This window comes from Galeopterus variegatus, unplaced genomic scaffold, assembly GCF_000696425.1.
Source record: "Galeopterus variegatus unplaced genomic scaffold, G_variegatus-3.0.2 Scaffold71, whole genome shotgun sequence".
Lineage (NCBI taxonomy): Eukaryota > Metazoa > Chordata > Mammalia > Dermoptera > Cynocephalidae > Galeopterus > Galeopterus variegatus.
The window spans coordinates 223,806-245,289 of record NW_007726182.1 but is presented as its reverse complement, the minus strand read 5'-3'; positions in this window follow the sequence as shown (position 1 = coordinate 245,289).

Genomic DNA, 21,484 nt, shown 5'->3' with positions numbered 1-21,484 from the left:
TACTGCCAAGTCAGTGGGTGTTCCACTGCCATGAGTCACCCTCCAACCTCTTTCTCTCATCAGAACACCCAGCCATTGACTGTAGAATTACGTTGAACAGAACATATGCAGTTCCAACTTCTCACCTGTCTTTTTTCCTTTTCCTTCTGTGCCAACAACTACCTGCATCCTTTTGCAAATTTCTAATATCTGGATTTATTCATTCTTCCCACTTACCTCAATTCAGTGCAGCCATTAGACCATGACCTTCCTCTTTCGTATCTTCCTGGAAAAATCAGAACTTCAGTGACTATTCTACCAGCAAGAAAAGCCAAATAAACATGTTTTATCTTTAAAATGCTTTATTATGCATTTTATGGAAGGTCTTGGCAAGAAGCTGGCTATGACTGAGTAACTGTCATTTTCTAACCCAAGAAAATTGCAAAAACTGTAAGGTATAGAGAAAAATCATGTCTGAGGACATGTCTACAACCTTCAGTAACATTTGGAAATGCAGCACTAGAGGCCTGCTCCCTGAGCAGACCCCCATGCTCTCCTCCATATAAAGGGGTTTGATTTATACAGAATACCTAGAATGGGAGAGCCAAACGCTAACTAGCATCATCTCCTGAAGAAGAGTGAACTAGTTGTGGCAGTGTGAGCACCAGTATTTCTTATTTCAGGAAGAATCTAGGCAGAGTTAGCCCTGAGGCCAGACTTGCTCACCTTCCTTGATAGAAGTTGCCAATGGACCTGAATTCTGGTACGTGTCTCTGCTATGCTTCCAAGGTTCATGACACAAAAACTTTGGGAACCATACTAATAAAGTCATTATATAAAATGCATTGAATTATTCCTTTGGGAGAGGTGACTGGAGCAGCCAAGTCCGCACAACTTCCCTATGTCTTCCGATGACCACGTGATTTAGTTATGGTGGCCCACATTATGTGGCATCCATTGGTGAGGAAGAGTCCCCTTTTCTTCCTTGTGAAGGTGACGGATGTCTAGCTGGGAATTAGAACTGCAACTAAGTCTCATTGGCCCTAGACTCTCACCCACTGAATTAATCTACCCCAGATCCATAGATAATCCAACTGCAGAATGAAGTAGAACCAGACTTTGCTGTATCTTGCCAAAAGAATGGTATGATTGGTTCTGTTGCCAATGGCGCAATCTGCAATATTATAGTAAAATAAAAAATCGGTGCCTCTCGGTCCTAGACATAACCACAATACTTTTATGGATCCAAATTCTGAAAGCTATGATAATGAACATCTTGTTCATGTTGATTTTGGCAACTTCCAAAGATATTGTGTATATCTTCCTGTCATCCACTAAATCTCCCACCCTTGCCACTTCATCAGTGACTCCAAATTTATAAAGAAAATCTGCATAAGAAAAATTCCCAGTCCTCATAAACTAAGATCTCCACATACAGGAATGTTATAGGGAAAAATCACTTTCAAATGAAAATTCTAAAAAACATTTCAATGAGGATTATCTCATTGTTTGGGTACCAAATAATTTTCAAGTTCTGTGCTCCATGTACAACAGTGGAAGGAATCCCACTCCAGTGTAAGCACCTCAAGGGACCAGAGTTTAATTAACTGAGTGGCCCAGAAACTAGCAGAGTTCCTGGAACATGGGAGACAATAAATATTTGTTGAAAGTCTAAATGGCAAACTTAGTCACATTGGGGGCCACATAATAAATCCTGTGTGCCAATCTTTAAATAGAATTAGCCTCCACCCCCCCATTTTCTCTCTCCTTCCCTCTCAATATCTATACACACATGCACAGTCAGTTTATCAGGCTATTACAGAGAATGAAAAAGAAATAAAAGAAATGGTACTCTATCTGGAAATTAAAATTTAGAAAGATCAGGAAAGGCCCAAGATTCTCACTTTGGTATTCCCTCGTCCTGAGAGATTACATACCTGTGATAGGTGAAAGCAAAATTCCTCAGTGCTGTGAAGTATCTTTTGGTTATAACTGGAAACTTCAAATAAACTTTAAAAATTGTGGATTGGAAATACATTCAATTCTCTGCTTTTGCTCTACCTGATTTTGTTGTTGTTGTTGTTTATTTATTGCTGTTGCTTAGCAAAAAAAACCAAACATAAGATAAATCTGTTTTGACTCTCAGGTTTTTCCGTAGAGAATGCATTGAGAGAGGCGAGATGACTGCAGGAGAAAGCTTACTCACCAGCAGACACCACACACTCTCACACTCAAAGCACATTTATTTCCCATACTGATTAGTGGATAATGGCTTGTTGAAGACTAGACCCAGAGATCATTTTCATATATATAGCTCATTGGTTTTATGAGTTCTTGGTGCCCATAAAGGTATTGAATGACTTTACAAGCAGCAAAAATGTATTTCCTCTTTTGGGAAAACTAACAGTTCATACCAAAGGCCACAGTGAAATATTCTGGGTCTGTGCCTCTTTGAGTAACTTGTCCTGAATCACTGGAGGCCACCGATCCACTGGCATAAAGACAATGAGGCTTAAATAAAAGTAGAGTTCCCCTCTGTTGAAGAGAAAGACACAGGAAGTCTGAACCTGGCTGATCTTGGAAATAGCTGTTGGCTAATGAATTTCCTCAAGGACCAAAAACACCAATCAATACTCACTAAACATTCAGCAAATTTATTTTAAAGAATAGAAATCATGATTTATTTTATACATTTAGATTCTCTACACTAAAAATAATAATAATGATGCCCAACATTCCTATAGGATGTTAGAGTTTCCAAAGCATCTCTCTTTCCGTGGCCCTTTTTGTAACCCCCTCCATTGATCCTGCAGGGTGGACAAGGCAGGCTCTGACATCATTTGCCTCTACCTTAAATGGAAGGGAAACAGGAGTGAAACAGGATTCTTTCCAATAACACATTGCAAAACGAGGTGCTAGCCCACCAATGCAGGATTTGCAAAGGAAGCATTTCAGAATCAGATTTGTAATTTGTAGTCCAACATTCAACTTAAGGCTGAAAAAAATGTGATGTCAAAGAGAGATAGAAGAGAATTCCTTTGGCAAAATGCTAAGCATTGCTGTCACCCTTACATACTCTCCATGAGAAAAAGGAAGGGGCTGCATCCTTTTGCCTTGTGCCAAGTGTGTAAGTGTGAGAGGCTTCAGGAGGACAGTCTGGACAGCTGAGGTGTGAAGGCACACAGACTAGAGCTGGATCTAAGCTTGGCAAAACCCAAAACGGAGATGCAGCGATGGGCTCTCTGTCCTCAAAGCAGAGGACTGAGAGATGGCTGTTCAGGAAATGGCCTGGATCTGGAGTTTCCCTTGGATCTGGTATGGACCCTGAAGAAAGACACCAAAATACATCCTATTATGAAAAAGTCAGGCCAAGAAGTCTTCCTGGGAGCCGGTCAGCAAGGTAACCCCAGGAAAGGCTATATACATTGTCATCTGGAGTAGTAAGTGGCCAATTTCAAGTGGCATTGACTATGTTAAGGAAACAGCAGTTGATCCCCATCATAGGGGTGTCTCTAAAGAACCAAAACAACATTTGATAGGAGAAAGGTTGAGCTTCAAATTCCCACTAAGCCCAAATGGAAACAACATTTGCTCATGATAGGCCCCGTCAAGTAGCACCTTTCTCCCTCCTTGTCTCTCCCCCACACCCACCTTTTACCCCCAGAAGAGCCAGAGCAGACACAGGGAAGTAATTAGGGGAGAAAGAGGCATACCAGATGGGACACAGAGAAGACCACCATAGCCTCCAGCCTCCAATTGCAGGTTTCCCTGTCTGAAGTAATATTAAACTGGGGAAGGTAAGAAGCTTCAATTTAAAATGAAACTCAAAGATTGGCTATTACACTGGACTAAACAAAATAATTGTTTACATAAGATTACTTTTGTGATTGAAATTTATTAGAGGACTTTCTTCATCTGGAATGACTAGAAAAATTATAAGACCTGCCCAGTAGGTCGCCCAGAACAAGGAAACAGTAGCCCATTGAGTGAGCTTAGAGAGACAGTGAGGAGGAAATAAGTGTTTTGAATGCTTGCACCACATGGAGATATCCACTTTTTCAACATATCAGCTACAGCAAAGGATGTATACAAATCCAGGTCTATCCAGCCACAGGGCTTATGCTCTGAGCCAATTACACTCCAAACATTTATACACCACATGCCACACCCCAAGAGGAGTTCTATGTATTTAATCATTTAATGCTTATAACAGTCCTAGGAGTCAGGAATAATTATTTGCCCACTTTATAGGCAATGAAACTGAGGCACAGAGAGGCCCTTGTGCAAAGTCAGCCAATAAATAATTATTAGGCCCGAGATTCAAACCCAGGTGGACTGGCTCCTGAGTCTGTGCTCTCAAGCACTGCACCTGCTGCATGGTCAGGTTGTACAGTTTAACTAATGATAGAGTGTGAACCCTTGAGCCCAGCTGCTGAAGACTAACTCCTGCTCCCCTGAGTTCTTACTACATACACACCCTAGGTATCTTCATCTGTAAAATGGAGATAAACTATAGCAACTACATCATAAGGTGGATTATAACTATGAAACTAATTAATCCATGTAGAAACATATGTTAGTGCAGTTACTGACACGGTGTTCATACTAAGATATTAACTATTACTATAAGCTACCATCAAACTGAGACTTTTAGGAATATGCCCCCAATCTGCCCTCATATTCTGTTCTGGGCTTAAGTGTTAGTCAGGGTTCCAGAAGAAAAAGGTAACACAATCAAAAGATTATTGAAGAGGTTATTTGGGGAGGGACCCAACCTGAAGTGGTAGTATCTTGGGTGCAGCAACAGCCAGAGTCATTATTACTTCTGGGCTTAAAAGGCCAAGAGGAAATCATTTCTAGAACCCAAGCAGAACTGTAGACATGAGAGCGATACCACCATCGTGTCTTATGTGCTTGACTGCAATAGACTCCTAACTTGTCTCCTTTTTTCTGTATTCTCCCCCCTATTATCAACACATTGTCCAGGAGCTGCTGCCATACATGGAGAAATAGCCACTACTGGAATCTGAGAAATGGAGGTCCAGGGAGGAGCAGGAATGAATGCCCCAACATCTCTCTCTTCCTTCCCAACCAACTCCTGTTGGTGCCAGCACTTTGGCAAAGCCCAGCTGAAAGCCAGAGGGTGAAGGAGACCCAGTGGAGTAACTGGTAAGAGTCAGCCTTCTGATGAGCTGAGCAAAGCAGAGAAGAGTGGAAAATGGATCTCTCTGGAAAGGCAAAGGAGGAACAAGCAGCACAGCTTGTGACCTACAAATGTTTCTACAGCCTCCAGAGGTTTTAATCAGAAACAATGTAGTGCTATCATCCATGGTGGTGACTAGGCATTCAGAAGCATAGTGAGAAGACCTGTCCATATCTAGACAAACCATCCATTCTATTGAAGACAATTTGTTTCCCCTTCTGTGAATGAAAAGGTTTCATGTTATTGAACTGCCACCAGATGGCTAGCTAGCTGTCTATCAACACACAATCCACAATATGATGCCAGGGCAGGTGCTCAGCATTGATATGTGCTTCTGGAAGACAGAGTGCCCCACAGTGGCAGCAGCCAAGTCAGCCCTGAGAAGAGGAAGTTGTGCTGGTACGCGCATGCACAGTCACCACCTCAGCCATCCCACCCACGCTGCTTATGAGTCCACTGTGCTGGAACTGCCACGCCAGGGGAGGAGGCCGGCTACAGCCACCGATAAAGTCATTTGTCTACTTGATTACTAAGATCCCTCTCTGCAGAGAGTTCATTTGGAGGTACATTCTCATGGGATTCAAGTATCTCCACATTCTGGAACCGTGCTGAAATGTAATCCATATAATCCTCCCCCAAATGTCCTTGTCATCAATCTTCCGACCTAATCAAAAATAATAGAATATTAAGTTTAAAATAAAACCAAAAGACAATAGAATAATAAGTTTAAAATTCTTAGAGGAAAAAGTAACTGTCCAGTGAAAATATCATTCAAAAGTAACATAAAAACACTTTTAGGCAAATGAAACCTGAGAAAAACTAGAGAAAGAAAAATTAAGCACAAAGAAAGTAGAAAGAAAAAATAATAAACATAAGAACAGAAATCAATTAAACAGAAAACAGGTAAATATTACAAAAAAATCGACAAAGCCAAATACTAATAAATCCCTTGCAAGAATGATCTTGAAAAAAAATAGAATACAAATCTATCAATATCAGGAATAAAAAAGGAAATATTATAAAGATTCTATATACTTTAAAAAGATCATAAGGGAATATTTCAAACAATGTTTTTTCCAAAACATTCTACAAAGTAGTGAAAACGGACATATCTATTTAAAAGTACAACATTTCAGAATAGAGCGGGAATTTTTTTTTTAATTGAGAGTTCTACTTGTGTTAAAGAAATTAAATTCTTAATTACAAGAATTTTCAAACCCAGATTGTTTCACTGATTATTTCTACCAAACACCTAAGGAGGAAATAACATTGACTTTGAATAAATTATTTTAGAGAATAAAAACACACCTAGCTCCTTTTATGATGCTAGCAGTACTCTAAACCAAAAACTTGATGAAGTCTTCCTAAGAAAAAAAAATACAGATCAATATTTGTTAAAAACTTATACCAAAAATCTTAAATAAATTATAACCAAAAAGAATCCTGCAAAGCAAAAGAAAGATAATAATGATCAACTAAGGTTTTTCCAGAAATGCAATTTTGGATTAACATTTGTAAATCTATCAAGATAATTCACCAACTCACAGAACAGTGATGAAAAAGAAAAACATTATCTTCTCAATAAATCAGAAAAAAAATATTTAATGAAATTTAATACTGATTCATGTTATAAAAAATATTAGCAATCTTGGAATAGAAGAGAACATTTTCAATCTGACAATGAGCATCTTCAAAAATCCTACAACTAACGTAAAACTTAATAATAAAGTAGTCAACATTTTCTCCTAAAGTCTGCAAGTAGGCAAGGATGTTCATTCTAATGACATTTATTCAACATTTTACCAGAAATTCAATCCAGTACTAAAAGACAAAAAAGTACATAAAATGAAGAAACATCAAAAAGGAAGAATTAAAATTTTCTTTATTTTCAAACAAATAAAGAATGGTGGTGTATGAAGGAAATCCTAAGGAAATCTTGAAAAATTTACTAGGACTAATTAGTAAAGTCAGCTAAGTCATAAATATAAGATCAATATATAAAAATCAATTGTGTGTCTATATGTAGCAGCAAATAATTAGAAAATAAAAAACTTTAAAGTTATACCACTTATAATGACATAAAAAATAATCAAAATATCTACCAGCTACCCCATAAAACTCTACTGCCCAGTAACTGCTGATTCCATTTCATGGCACAGCCTCTGGGATGCCAGAATCTGGGATTCTTTGGCTGCGGTTGGGCTAACCCATAAGTCCATCAAGAAGAACCTCACCTGGGTTGAAAGACAGGGAAATCGGCAGGAAATTGTCTCAATGTTGCTCTTCAGAGCTCTGCCCATTATGGAAAAAGACAGGCCACGCACATGAGACTGTCCTGGGCTAAGACCTTCACCGAAAGGCCAGTCCTTCCTCAGTGGTTTTACATTGCCTTCTCCCAAATGGACAGGTAAAGCACAGATCTATCTATAAGTGACCCAGCTACTCAAAGTCTTGTGTGCTGAGTCCCCCAAAATTCATAAGTCAAGTGTGATCTTGGAAGATGGAAACAGGAACCTCAAAGAATGGAGTGGAGTGAGGATGGGGCCTGCCATTCATCTGCCAAGAGTGGTCCTGGGGCATTCACCTGGATGGCCTAAAAGTTGCATTCTCTTGACACTTTCACCTGATTCTCCTTGAATTTCGACGATGCCTGAGGTTGCTTTGTTTTTCAACCATTATTAGTTATGTGCCTTCTCCATAAGAGACACCGTCCTATGGCAAGTGGGATAAAGCCCCTGAAGGGAGTCAGATCCCCTTGTTCCAGTTTTGTCCCTTCACTAACATGCCATATTACTTCGTGGACAAGTCCTTTTCTTTCTGCCTTTCTCCTTCAGTTTCCAGTAGGTAAAAGTATAGCCCTCAGTGAGATGACCTTCAAGACCATCATTGCTCTAATTTATTATACCAAGTATGGAGGCTGGAAGGATTTAAATGTGACTAAATTATGTAGATTGAATTAGCCCTTGAATTTGTGTAGTTTTTTGTAATCTTTGCAAAATTCTTTCACATCCATTATATTGTTGGTTTCTCTCTCCATGTGTGATTCTAAGGCATTGGTATTATTAGCCTTATTAAACAAATGAGAAAACATATCCAAAAGAGTTAACAAATTACCCCAGGTTGCAAAAATAATAGGAGAGTTTGGACCATGAGCTATGCATCTTTATTTCCAGCTTCGTCTCCTTTATGGTACCCACAAATTAGTTCTGGTATTTGTAGTTAATAATGCACAGGTAGCTCCTCAGAGCAAGTCAGGGTCCATTCCCCACTAATGTCAAGTGACAACATTGCACTGGTCTTTTTCAAAGTCCCGGTGGCTGGTCTGATTAAGTGAGCTCTTCCCAGAGGGGCTTGTGAAACTCGTAATACCTTCTTTCTAAGCTTCTCTCAGTAACTCTGACCATTTGGAGAGAAAACAAATTGATAAACAGAGGACTTTAAATACAAGTTATTTTAGCTTGGTTTACCATGCATAAAAAGTTAAACTTTCACTTGAATTTTTGAATAGGTCAGGCAAAAACAAAATTCTTGGCACATGCTCTTCAGGTGAATGCTCCAGGGCCCAAAATTTAACTTCAGGACCTCCCAAAAACCATCAGACTAGCCCCTATCCCTATGCCTTCCCCATCTCCCAGAAACCCAAGGTCATCTCCCTTTCACTGCTTTCTCTCACTAGCCATCTATGAGGTTGCAGATGTCCTTTGGGCGATGTGAACTTAGTGGCAAGAACTTTGCACCAACACTTAACATCTTTCTGACATACTCTTCATCTTGTTCTCTGAAAGAAAAGAATTGTTTCTGTGTTGTTAAAAGAGAAATTAAACTCAAGAATACGTTCAGTTATTACAAGAACACAAAACCTCTTTGTGACACAAAGTCCTGACACACACATATGAATTGCCATAAACATAAATTATGTGGCAGCATTCAGAATGTCAGTAATCCCAACCACTCAGGACATAACTATTAATCCACCAGAGGAGGATTCTTCCAAGAACAAAAGGACTTAAAATATCAAATGCCCAGTGGTGGCAGGCACCCATCTGGGTGCCTAATCTACAATATTTAGGCCTCGCAGAACTTTCAATATTATTATTATTATTTTACACACTAGTAAAATTGTGCACACAACTTATAAGAGATGGATGTAGGAATTGAACAGGATGATCTGGTTCCAAATTTCATGATTATTTCTCTGTTTTGTGAAACATCTCCAGTAGCAGGTAGCTGTCTCAAAAATCTGTGTATTTTGCTCTGTCTGATTGGTGTCCTCAAGTCTTCATTTAAATTGCCTGGCATGAAACAAGGGAGTAGCCATGGGCAGCAGTAAAAACATCTTCATAGAAGCAACTGAAATACATAAGACAGAAAAAATACAGCTAGCCTTTCACATTATATTTTCCAATTTGTTTTCACATGCATGGAGTCTATTACCTTTGCCATTGTTATGTCAACATGAAGCAGTTATAACTTTATCCGTTTTGCAAGTAAGAAATAAAGTGACTATCATTATGTTTCAGTGCATGGGTATAATAGTCAGGGGTCTTTCGTTATTTCTGAAGATTTCACTACATAACAGCATAAAATCACCAGGGCTGATCAAGAATAGTTCATCTGTATTCAATATCTGCTAATAAAATAAGGATAAGTCTTAAAGATTTCTATCAAAAAGTAATTTAAATATAAAAATTGTTCATACTTATGAAAAAAATTATCAAAATATAGAAAAAAAACACTTATGAAAAAAGCTCATTCCTTGGCAATGTGTATATTTTTACATTTCTTTTCTCACATACACAGATTCAGATCTGATTTTTGTTAATTAAACTTTTACATGGATAGTTCTCCCTATTCTATTTGATTTGAATCAACTGGCTATAACCACACAAGAGAGAAGAATTATACAGAAGCATCAGAAAGATCGTGTTTCCTAAGCTGTTATTAAGAAAAACTCATTAGAGGACTCCAAAAACGTTACTGTCATAGTTAAATCCACTGGCTCCCTGCTCAGAATTCAGTACAACTTCGCTTAGTCCTAGAACTCTGACTTCTGGGGGGGAAAAGTTCAGCTAACTACCTAGAAACAGTAATTGGCTTCCCAAATGTAGGTCTTCTCGGAGCTCTGATCACCACCCCAAGTAACCATCGGATGGCCCGCAAATGGTACTGATAAAGTTTGATAGTTCTATTGCTAATCAGTTTCCAAAAATTGCCACTGCGGTAGGAGAGAGTGTTCCTGGCAAGTGAGTAGTCCCCCGCAGGGCTGAGGGCGCGCCCTGCTCAGCAGCCTCAGCCTTTTCAGCTGAGTGGACAATCTGGCTTAACAGTGGGACGCTGGGGGCAGGAACGCTGGGACGCCAGAGCACTCCTGGTCCTGTTGGTAACTTCATTTCCCAAACGTTCATAATTAAACAGCTTTTATTGAAGTAATCAGCATGAGCTCCTTAGCTTTGTTTTTGCAACCGGTATCGTGTTTATGGAGCCAAATATTAGAGACTTTGATACTGAATCCCTCCTCAGATGTGTTAACGTTGGCATGGTCTCTAGATTCTGAAGATGCCGGGCTGCCTCAGCTCAGCCTGCCCTCCAGCCCCAGCACATCAGCAGCCCCCACTCCCACCCTGAACCACAAAGCAGGGTTCTCCTGCAAGACTCACTCACAGTCTTTCTCCTGCAAGTCCCAGGGAATGGTGTGCGATTGAAACAGAGTGAAATGTGAGCTCAAAGTGTCTGTCGGACCAGAAGTTTTCAGAGAAAACATTTCTTAAATCTTGCGCTCACTGCTGTTTCAGCAGGCCAATTAGATTGGATGGGACGTCGGGGGAGCTGTCGCCAGTCACTGTAGCAGGAATAGCAAACAAGACTTAAAGCAAATAAACGACCCCAAAACTGGCATCCCAGAGGCCCCTGACCAATGACCGCCTTCATTCCCCAGGCGGAATGGCCAGCCCACCCTCTGGGACCAAGGGCCAAACTACAGGTTAATCAGATGAGACATTAGTTAGCAGCCTCGATCACTAGAAAGTGATTAATCAGGGAAAGTCTCCAAACAGGAGGAGAATAAATAAACAGGCAGGCACATGCAGCCCCATTCTGGCTGTAGATAAGGCTGCCATCCAGGTGTCCTGCTACAGCAGGGAACATCTATCTTGCTCAGTTCCTCTTAGGAAATATGGTGACATTTCTCACATTTGCCCGGAAGATGCAAAGCCAAGAGGGCTCTGAATAGAAAAGATATGAGGGACTTCAGGAAAATTATTTGAGGAAAGGCTCCCAAGGGGATTTCAGAGTGACCTTTGCTCCACCCTTTACATCTGTATTTATTGTATGCAAACTCTGCCTTATTTTGACATTTCAAGTAGGTGCTCCATGAGTTTCCAAACTCCTACTTATTTGGAGACAACCAGGGGCTCAGGTGGTATTTTCGGTGATCAAGGACCCTCTTGGCTCACTAGTCCATCGAGACTCTATGCAGCTGAAAAGACTCTTGGGAGGAGCTACAAAGGCTACAAGTCCTCTGAAATTACTGGCTTCTCCTTCAACATTGATTTGGGGGTGAGGAAAATTGGAAAGGATGGGAAGACAACGTAGTTAATTCAAGTGGAAAGAACCAACCATTGGCCCAGCTTGACCTGAACTACCACATCAAATAGATTCATTTGTCTGTGTTGCATCTTTTTCTTTCCGGAGGAACAAAAAAAAAAGTCAGCAACTTGAGAATGTGTGTAATGTAAACATGGCTGTGTTAGCTCAGCGTCAGGGAAAGCACACCCAAACGTAAGTCAGCACAAGACATCCTCTGCTCTGAGGACAAGCACAATGGTTTTAACCTAATGACCCACTCTTAAACAGCTCTACAGCAAATCACAATTAAATAAATACCACTTAATAGCAGAGATTTGTTTTACTGCCAGATTATTTGTGGGGAGAGAAAGAGAAGGTTGGATGAGTCACTTAATCTTTAATAATAAAATTAAGGTAGTTTCCAAATATTATTATGAATTCGACCTCAAGCTAAATTTACAAAATACCACAAAAATGAGTTAGAAGCATTCTGGAAGGAAACAGAAAGGCAGAGGATGAGAGGTGTGAAGGGATGATACACAAAAATTTGAGGTTACTCTGTTTTGTTGTCTTAAACTAAAGTTGAGTCTAGTGACTTTCCTTCGGCACAGGGATTAGGAATGTTTGAACAGAGCTATATAAAAATCATGGCATATGAACCAGTGGACCAGTGAAAAAATGAGGCCACATGTGCTGCTGTAGAAAAGTACGAGACAGGGGGTCAGGATAGCTGAAGTCAAGGCTGGGCTTGCCACTGTCTGGAACACTGGGAAGGAATCAGCTGAAACGCAGGAGGCAAAGCCATTACAGCTTAGAGCTGACATTGAGTAAGCAGCAAAGCACATCTGGGATGCAGTGACCTCGTCAGCCTTCCCCAAATAGCACGTACAGGCAGAATTGACACCTTTCTTCCCTCAAGAGCTAATCCTCCCTCTCTCCCTCCCTCTTCTGGAAAGTTGCACCCTCCTTGTTATTTCCTTTCTTATTATTTAACTCTGATGTTTTCAATGTGTATGATTTTTTTCAAGTAGGTGCCAACACTCGTATCTGTGAGCAGATGACCTAGTGAAGGCTTTGTGATCTCCAAGAGTTCAAATCACAATCCTATCTCACCCTCCACAGACAATTACACTTTCAAAAACTTGATATTGTGCCCCCAGGAATACTGGGGCAGCATTGATAGCTGATTACTGCCAAACCTTTTCCCCCTTAGTGCCTCAGATGATCCCTAAAAATCTAGTCTTTTTGGAAACAGCTACAAGTTCCTCTTCTCTGATTGTGTACCATTGTTGGGATCCAAGGAAGCTCTCATTCTGCTGCTAATACTGTACCCTTTTACTGGGGCACAGAAAAGCCCATGAGCTGGTGAGCACCACTCAGGAGCACTGCCTGTCTCCCTCCCAAATCAACTTCTCAAAATTCGCCAGTTGGTCATTCACTGATAATGCCATGAGAAATCTGTGTCAAAGTCTTTATAAGAGCAGGTGCCATGGTTACTCCACATGACACCTCCACCCCAAGCACATAGAAAGCATGAACATCTGCTGCGTTCAGATGTCATTCATTTCACATTTACTAAGCAGCTACCTGGGGCAGGCACTCTGATGCCTCTGGAGATACAGAAAAATAAAATGGAGCCCCTCCTGTAAAGAAGGTTACAGCCTAATGAGGAACGTGAATGTATAAATGGATAATTACAATCTTGAATGATGTGTGTTATGCTAGCAGAAGGACAGATAACTCTTTCCTTTAACCCATGCCAGATACAGCTGAAAGGTAGATATCTCTTTCCCTTAATTCATTCCAATTATTTCCAGGTCTTGTTGATCTCTAGAAAATTACTCACCAAAGCAAGACTTTAGAAAATAACTTTTTCTGAGGGCTGTATGAACAGCAGCACGAACTCCAAATTGGAGGTGATGGTCCTAAGTCACTCTGATGTGGTCAGACTATTCTTGAAGGCCCTTGACAGAAGGAACTTTACAGATGAGAACATGCCCAGGATAGAAAGAACAAAATGGTGAATTACACTCAAAGCCAAGTCTGTGAAGGAATAATTGAAAGAAAGCCAAGGAGCTTTAGCTGGGCAAAAAGTCTCAGAAGATCTCTGAGTAACCTGTAAGTACCTCAAGGAGAGGAACCATGTAGTGTTCATGTAGGACAACCCCATATGATTGCACAGGTAATGGGCTCTGTGAACAGATAGCATTAGAGGTGTGTAGTACACAACTGCAAAATTACACGCAGTAGCCCTGTGTTCATCTCTACATCCACTGTGCCCAGAAGAGCAGCCCCATGAGTGTTCAATGAATGAAATCCAGTGGGTGCAAAAGTCTGAGGGAGGTAAAAGCATTTCAAGTTTTGAAGAACTTTCCATGAAGCAACACAATCTAATAATGAAAGACGATGACTGGGGGCAGCTATGAGCCCCCTCTCACTGGCCCTCCACAAATAGAGAGCGGGTAAGTGGTTTTCAGACTTGGGGTAGAATATTCCACTCTTAGAAGAGGAAACAGAGGTCGAGATAGAGCCCATAGCTTCCTTTGGGTCCTGATAAAGAGCAAATTGTTGTTGAGTAGCAACATGTAGAGCTTCTGAAGCCTGACAGGAGGTAGCCATGAGCCTAAGTGGGGCCTGAAAGAGTTAAATTTATTTTCAGCTCCAAAACATTTTTAACTTATTTCTTGTCAAATCAAAATGCTTCCAAATGACTCCTCACGTCAGAAAATGCCAAGCATTACCATGTGGGTTTGCTCAGCAGGCAGAGGGGCCTGCAATGCTGTTTGACTGCATTCTGTACACGGTGAAAGGAGGACCATGTCCCATCCCTCCTAATCTGATGAATCCTTGTCATAAATCCTGCCCAGGCTGCTGGCTCAAGGCTAAGGGGAGGGGCCACTTTACGAGAGCCAGAGGAGACAGCAGGCCGCCAGGCACTCTGCAGAAGCTAGTAAATCAGCAGTCAGTGGACGCTATGTGCAGAAGAGACAGCTCCACCTCCACAGTCTCCCGGCACTGGCAGGGCAGGCAGAGCACAGGTGAACATGGGCAGGAGAGCAGGAGAGTGCTCTTGGGTCATCTTGTAGCTGTGGGATCCCGAGACCCAGGTAGTGAGGGTGCAATAAAGCCCAATTCCACAAACTCTTCCTGAGCACTATCTGCATGCCAGGCATTTGCTCAGTGAGCACCATGCTAGAGGTTGAGAATACAGGGCTACTAACAGAAAGGATTTATGCCAACTAGTGGCTCACACTCCAGAAGGGAGACCCATTCAGGGAAGAAAGAGCTTGTATTAGTCTGTTCTGGCTGCCATAACAAAATGCTATAGACTGGGGTCTTAAACAACCGAAATTTATTTTCTCACAGTTCTGAAGGCTAGGAAGTCCCAGATCGAGGTCCTGCAGCGTTGGTTCTGGTGAGGATTCTCTACCTGGCTCGTAGGTAGCCACTATCTCACTGCATGGTCACATGATGACAAGAAAGGGACCATGAGCCCTCTGATGTTTCTTCTTATAAGAATAAAAATCCCAGCATGGCTTTTATTATCATAAGAAGAGACTTCATTAAACCTTATTTAACCTTATTACCTCCATAAAGGCCCTAACTCCAAAAACAGACACATTGGGGGTTGGGGCTTCCACATATGATAGTCAGAGGAATACAAACATTCAGTCTGTAACAGAACTCTAGAAAACAAACTCTCATAAGACGTGCTAAATCCTACTATGGAGTTGAACAAAGCCTTGTGGAATGACTCATCTGACAGTGGCTTGGGAGTGAGGGAGAGAGGGATCAAGGAACATGCCATGGAAGAGACACCTGATCTGGGTTGTGTAGAGTAAGGGAGAGCCCACTCAGTGAGAAGATAAGAGGGAGACCACCTAGGACAGTGGTTAAGAGTAAGGCCTGAGTGAAGCTGCCAGAGTGGAAGTCCTGCTCTGATCCCACTAGTTCTCTGATCCCAGACAAGCGTTTTAACCTCTATGTGCTTTGATTTTTTCAGCTGCAAAACGGAAATAACAGTCTGTTTGATGGAGATGTGGATGTGAACACACTGGCTCCCACAGGAGCTTCCCTGACAGTGCTAGCAGATAGGACATGGCATTCCAGGCTCTGCCATGGAGGTTAAACTTCATTCTCAGAGCTCTAGGGAGCCTTTCAGGACTTGAGGCAAAAAAAGTGACATGAAGAGGCCTATGATTTAGGAAGACCACTCTGGTGCTCATGAGAAGTAGGAGCTAGAGGGGAGAGGAGCAGGGCTAGAGGTGAAGGCTCAGGTGTCCAGGAAGCCTATCCCAATGACTACTCTGCCTGGCAGAGAAATCTCCTTCTTCTTCAGAAAGTGTCAGCTGCACCCTCACAACAAGCATGGCCCTGTGTCAAGGCTGTACTGAGGTGCTGGCCTGGCTCTGACCTACTGAGGTAGGCAGGTCCTTCCACAATCTCCTGCAACACCCCTTTCCAGGTGTTCCCGAGCACTCTGCGAACATACTGGGTGCAGCCAAATGGACCGAAGGGCCTTTCTGGAAGGAACGAGCTTCATCTCCTTCGTGCCCTTGTTCTTCCTGTGGGAACTTTCTCACCCGGCTTTGCATTGCTCCTTTCCCACTTACTCATATTGTGTGATCCATGGCAAGTCACTTAACCCTTCTGAACACCCATTCCTCAGATGCACATTGATACTTAACCTCATAGGCATATGGTAAGGAATGACACAACCATTTAGCACAGAATCTGGTGCATGTGCTGCTATTTGCCTACAAGACACGCATAGCCCTTCCCCAGGATCTCTTTTTCCCTGAGCCTGTGCCTGATCCACCAGCCTTTGGGGCCCCACTGACCTCCACAGCCTGTCCCCTCACTCTGCTCTCAGAAGCTAACCCATGGTATGGTCTTCTGGGGACTTTGTTCCCTTCATCACCAAATCACCCCTGCCCATGTATTTCTCGTCTGTGCATCCTCTCAGCACCTAGCATGTGAATCAGTACGTACATGGACCTGAACTGGACAAGACTGTGAGGGGTAATCAACACAGCACCAGGATCCAGCCACCCAACATGCCATTCCCACATCCCCTTCTAAGTATGTTTTCTCCTGCCAAGAGTCCCTGATGATTGGACTAGATGAGGCCACAGACCCAATGGAAGACTGCTAATAAAATGACTAGTCACGTATGACATGACCCAGCCCAAAAACATTAGCAAAGACCATCAAATTCTCAGTTAAGAATGATGTTTGAAAACAAGAAGAAAATTAGGCCAAGGGCACAAGAGATGAAACTGAAAGGAGTTTGAAAACCCTCAAGTCGAGTCATTGAGGTGAATATAGAGTTGGAGCCACAGGAGCCCACATAACCCAAGTAAAAGCTATGAGAAACCAAAAGTCATTAGTAATAAGATAAATTGCATGTATTGAAGACCTACTATATACCATCCATTGAGCTAAGCACTGTACACGGATTGTCTTACTTTCTTTTGACAAAAACCCAATAAGTGGGCACTATTAATATTCCCATTTATAGAAGAAGAAATTGAGTCACAGAATGATTAAAGACCACGAGCTCCCCATTGCCTTAATTGCTCCTCAATTTCTCACAATAAACCTCCTGCTATCCCCTATGCCCACCCCCACATTCCTTACAGTAGCATGGGGGGTAAATCTCTGCTCCCTGTAACAGAAGCAGGAAGCACCATGGAGACAAGTGTTGTACACAAGACATGGAAATGTGCAAAAAGAAGAGGACGTGAGAAAGCACCCCATCACTCGTGGCCAAGACCAGCCCTCTGATCCTGACCCCCAGCTTGTAGCGACCACTCATTCTCCTGGGCTCTGATGGTTTGTGTCAGGCAGGACCATATGCTGTCTGATATCTTTTATGATCTTTTACATATTATGCCTTTTCTTCCCAGCCAGCTCGTGAGCTCCTTGAAGACAGAAATCATGCCTTCCCATGTTGTTTGTCCTTTCACAGATGAGGGACCCCTGAGCAGTTACAGAAATCATTCCCCTGGCTCTGTTCAAAGTGCCAGTGATCCCACCCATGTACACAGAATCCTTCAGGGCCTTCCAAAGCCATCAGAGCCCTTAAGTGTAATCTGAGAACCAGCAGCAGAGTAAATAAATCCCTGCCCTGGTGGCAAATACTTCCCTTTACTTCTACCCCTATAAAAGCAAACTTCTCCAATACCATCTCATGAGTGCTCTCTAATGGGTTCTTTGTTTTGTTTATTCCACTTAGTACAAGCCAGAAGCAAAAAGCAAGAGAAAGTGCATGAGGAACCACCTAGCACCGTGCATGGCATGGAGTCAGGAACTCTGTGTTTCCTCCAATATTGCCTTATTTGAAGAGGGCAAAGTTTTATGTTTTAAATGGCCCAAAAAATGGTTGGGCAGTGGGTGCCATTGCCAAGCAGCCTGCTTCTCAGCACGTGTGCAGACCTGCTGCTTGTGAGAAAGAACAATATAAACTTCAGGCACTCATCTCCGGGTCCCCCAAATGGCCCCCTTGATAGTTACCAATGGAGAGTTAGACTAGCCCATATCTCCCAAGGGGGGTCACAGCTGAGGATTCACCTACAGGATCAGACTCAGAAAAAATTGCTTCTGTAGGGCTGAGCTGGAGAAATGGTTCCCAACCTTGGAAAAATGGTGGATGCTGTGATTTGCCAAGCTGAAAATCTCATGGAAGGTTCAAAGTAGCAAGAAGAGAATCAAAGCAATCACCAAATTCAGAGGGCCAAAGTCAAGCTATGAAGACTGAAGCATGAACAAGCAGGTAGCAAGTCCCAGCAAAAGTGGGGGTAGTGAAAGTGGGGCAGACACAAGGGCTTTCACAGTGATCGACTCTGCAGTGCTTTGCAAACATTTTCAGTAGATGAACTCTCTTTACCAATGAAAGTGTATTTGGAACCCTAACACCTGAACAGATTTTTTAATCAGTTTTTATTAGTAAGCTAGTACATTCAATAATTATAAAAACAACTGGTAAGAACAACAAAGTTAATTTTATTGAGATGAAAATCTGAAATGGAAGATGACAGTTGCAGTTTTATATCTCCCTCAGCATTTAATTTATTTCAGTATTTTGTTTCGGTTCTATATTTTCAAGGGAAAAGAAAGCCTGGTCCCAGAAACAAAGTGTGGCAAACAATAATGGTTCTTTTTAACCAATTGCTTAGCAATGAGGATAATCTTCAATTAGACAGTAATGGTAGGTTCTGAAATCCACGCAAAAAATGAGCAGACATGTTGAAGAACAAACTAAAATTGCATAATCACTAAAGGAGAGATTCCTTTGGTTTAAAAGTCCCCAGATAAGAAGATCTACTGACACTTGCCACTTGACATCATACATTGGCATGGACTAGAAATATGGAACAGTTGGCCTGTCACAAGTTTTTCTGTATGAAGTGGACACAATAGCCAAAGAGTCCCCTGGTGGGGAACTGGTGAACAATTCCAGAATTCAAGTTTAAAAGAAAGGAAATACCCAATTCATACCATCAAATAGCTTAAAAGGGTAGTAGAAAGAAGGAAAAAAATCAGAGTCTGATGGGCTCAAGGCAAAACCTCTGATGTATTAGCTCAGATGTGTAACCTTGGACAAATTATTTAATATTTCTGAGCCTGAGTGTTCTCATCTCTAAAAGCGGGATGCTCATTTTCTTTCATGGGGTTGTTACACATATGAAGTGAATTGCAGTGTTCCCGGGCCTGGCCATTCAGGCATTCAGTAACTAGGACTGAGGATGGAGCAATACTGCCCTGAGGCAGGGGGACATAGAAGCCAAGTGGTTAGCTCTAGGGAGCCTGATCCAGATCTGGGAGGGTCTCCAAAATCAGGCCCTCAACAGATGTGGGGTCAAAGGGGGAAGGAAACAGCAGGGCTCATTGGTTCTTCCTGCCTCCATGGGGATTGACACAGGAGACAGAGTAGAACCCAAATGAGGAAATGGAGAAGGAAGAAGCTGAAGTCCACAAAGACAGAAGTTAACAATACACACTGAAAGTTCCTTGTACCCCAGTGATCAGATTCCTCTGAGTGCAGATTTTTGCAGAAAGACATCTGCACTCCCTCCTCTCAAAAGTCTGCAGTAAGAGGAGAGATGGCAGTATCATGCCAGACTCTACAGCACATCCAGCAGGAAGGGGTACACACCCCAACCCTGTGCCTTGAACACACATAACACCATGAGGTCACCACCTCATTAATTGAAGTTCTGGCCTCCTCTTCCATGCTCAAAATCAAAGCACTGTAGTCTTTCATCGCTTCCCAAATTGAAATACATGACTGTCCTTTTTCACTTACATGATTCCTAGAGAATTTCTTGTATTCAACCCCTCTGGGATCTCTTCTTTCAACAGGATCCTAATTTTTTCTTTGTCTTAAGCTACCACGCTAGCTAGCTGACTTACAGAGTCCACCCAACACCTCTACCAGGTCTCTCTAATCTGTGATAAGACATGGACTAAGGTGGGAGGCAAGAGTAGATTCTTCAGGTAGAGGAACAAAGTGAAGTCCCAACACTTGAGCATTGCCTGCAACATGCAGGGAGGAAGCACCTTCCAACTTTGTCTGATGCCTTCTCATAGACAGAATACGTTGAATCCCAGAGGTCCTCTTAACTCCCCAATGCCAATCTGTGACTCAAAGCTTCACGCCCTCTGAGTGAAGGCAAGTTGCTTCTTGCTGGAATAGTATTTCAAAGGATGGAGAAAGTCCACGCCCCCTCCTAATGGATCTCTCAACAAACTTATATAAAGATCCCCAATACACAGAGATCATTGTCCCAGTGACACGGAGCTGTAATTGATTATTGTGACTTAGATGCTTAGAGAGTGATTCATTAGGGCCCATCATCTCTGTCATTTTTAATGGAAGCGTTGGGTGGTACATAAACACAGTTATGACAGACAAGAAGAGAGCAAACAGACCAGACTGAAAGAGAATTACAGAGCTCTCTGCAAGGTTACACCTTTCTTTCCCAGAAGGATAAGTTAATTCTGTAGGAGATGTTCTTCTAGCAATTGCCCTGACCCTGTGCTACAGCAGGACCTAAGCAGTTCAAGGCCATGCCACCTTCCCAGGCATCTCAGAACATCAAGTACAAAGTTCCACAGTAGTCACAATTAAATAAATGACAGGAGGATTATGATTGTACTATTTCTGAAGTGTACTTGATTTGCCTATAGGATATCCACCTGCAGGATATCCACTGTGGAATCTATGGTCATGCTAACCTTAACTGAGGGTGCACACCAGGTCAATAACCAATGCACCACTGTCATTCTCCTCACTTTACAAATAAGAAGATCATCACAATGAACCTGAAGGAACATGACGAAACCATTTCATTATGATCCCCAGGAGCAGGTCATGCTTTCATATTGAATCCAAACCGTTAATGCTGGGTACAAAGGGTACTCTCAATTGTTTGCTATACTGCCAAGATTTAGTTGGGTAACTGGTATTACCCACTTCACCAAAACTCTGTCACTTGTCTTCTTAACCTTCACATTGGCCATTTAAGTCCTATCTTATCCAAATTATCAGTATATTTAGTTTCTCTTTAGTGGGACTTCCTTTACCTAAAATTGTTCATAAGTCCAATGTTTAATCAAACTGAAAAGGTTACTCCAACTTTCAAACTCCAAGTAAAGTGAGAACTAGAGAATTCACTCCAGCAGAGATGGACACCAGGTTGCCTCCAACATTTTCCACCAAACAGTGCTGCAGTG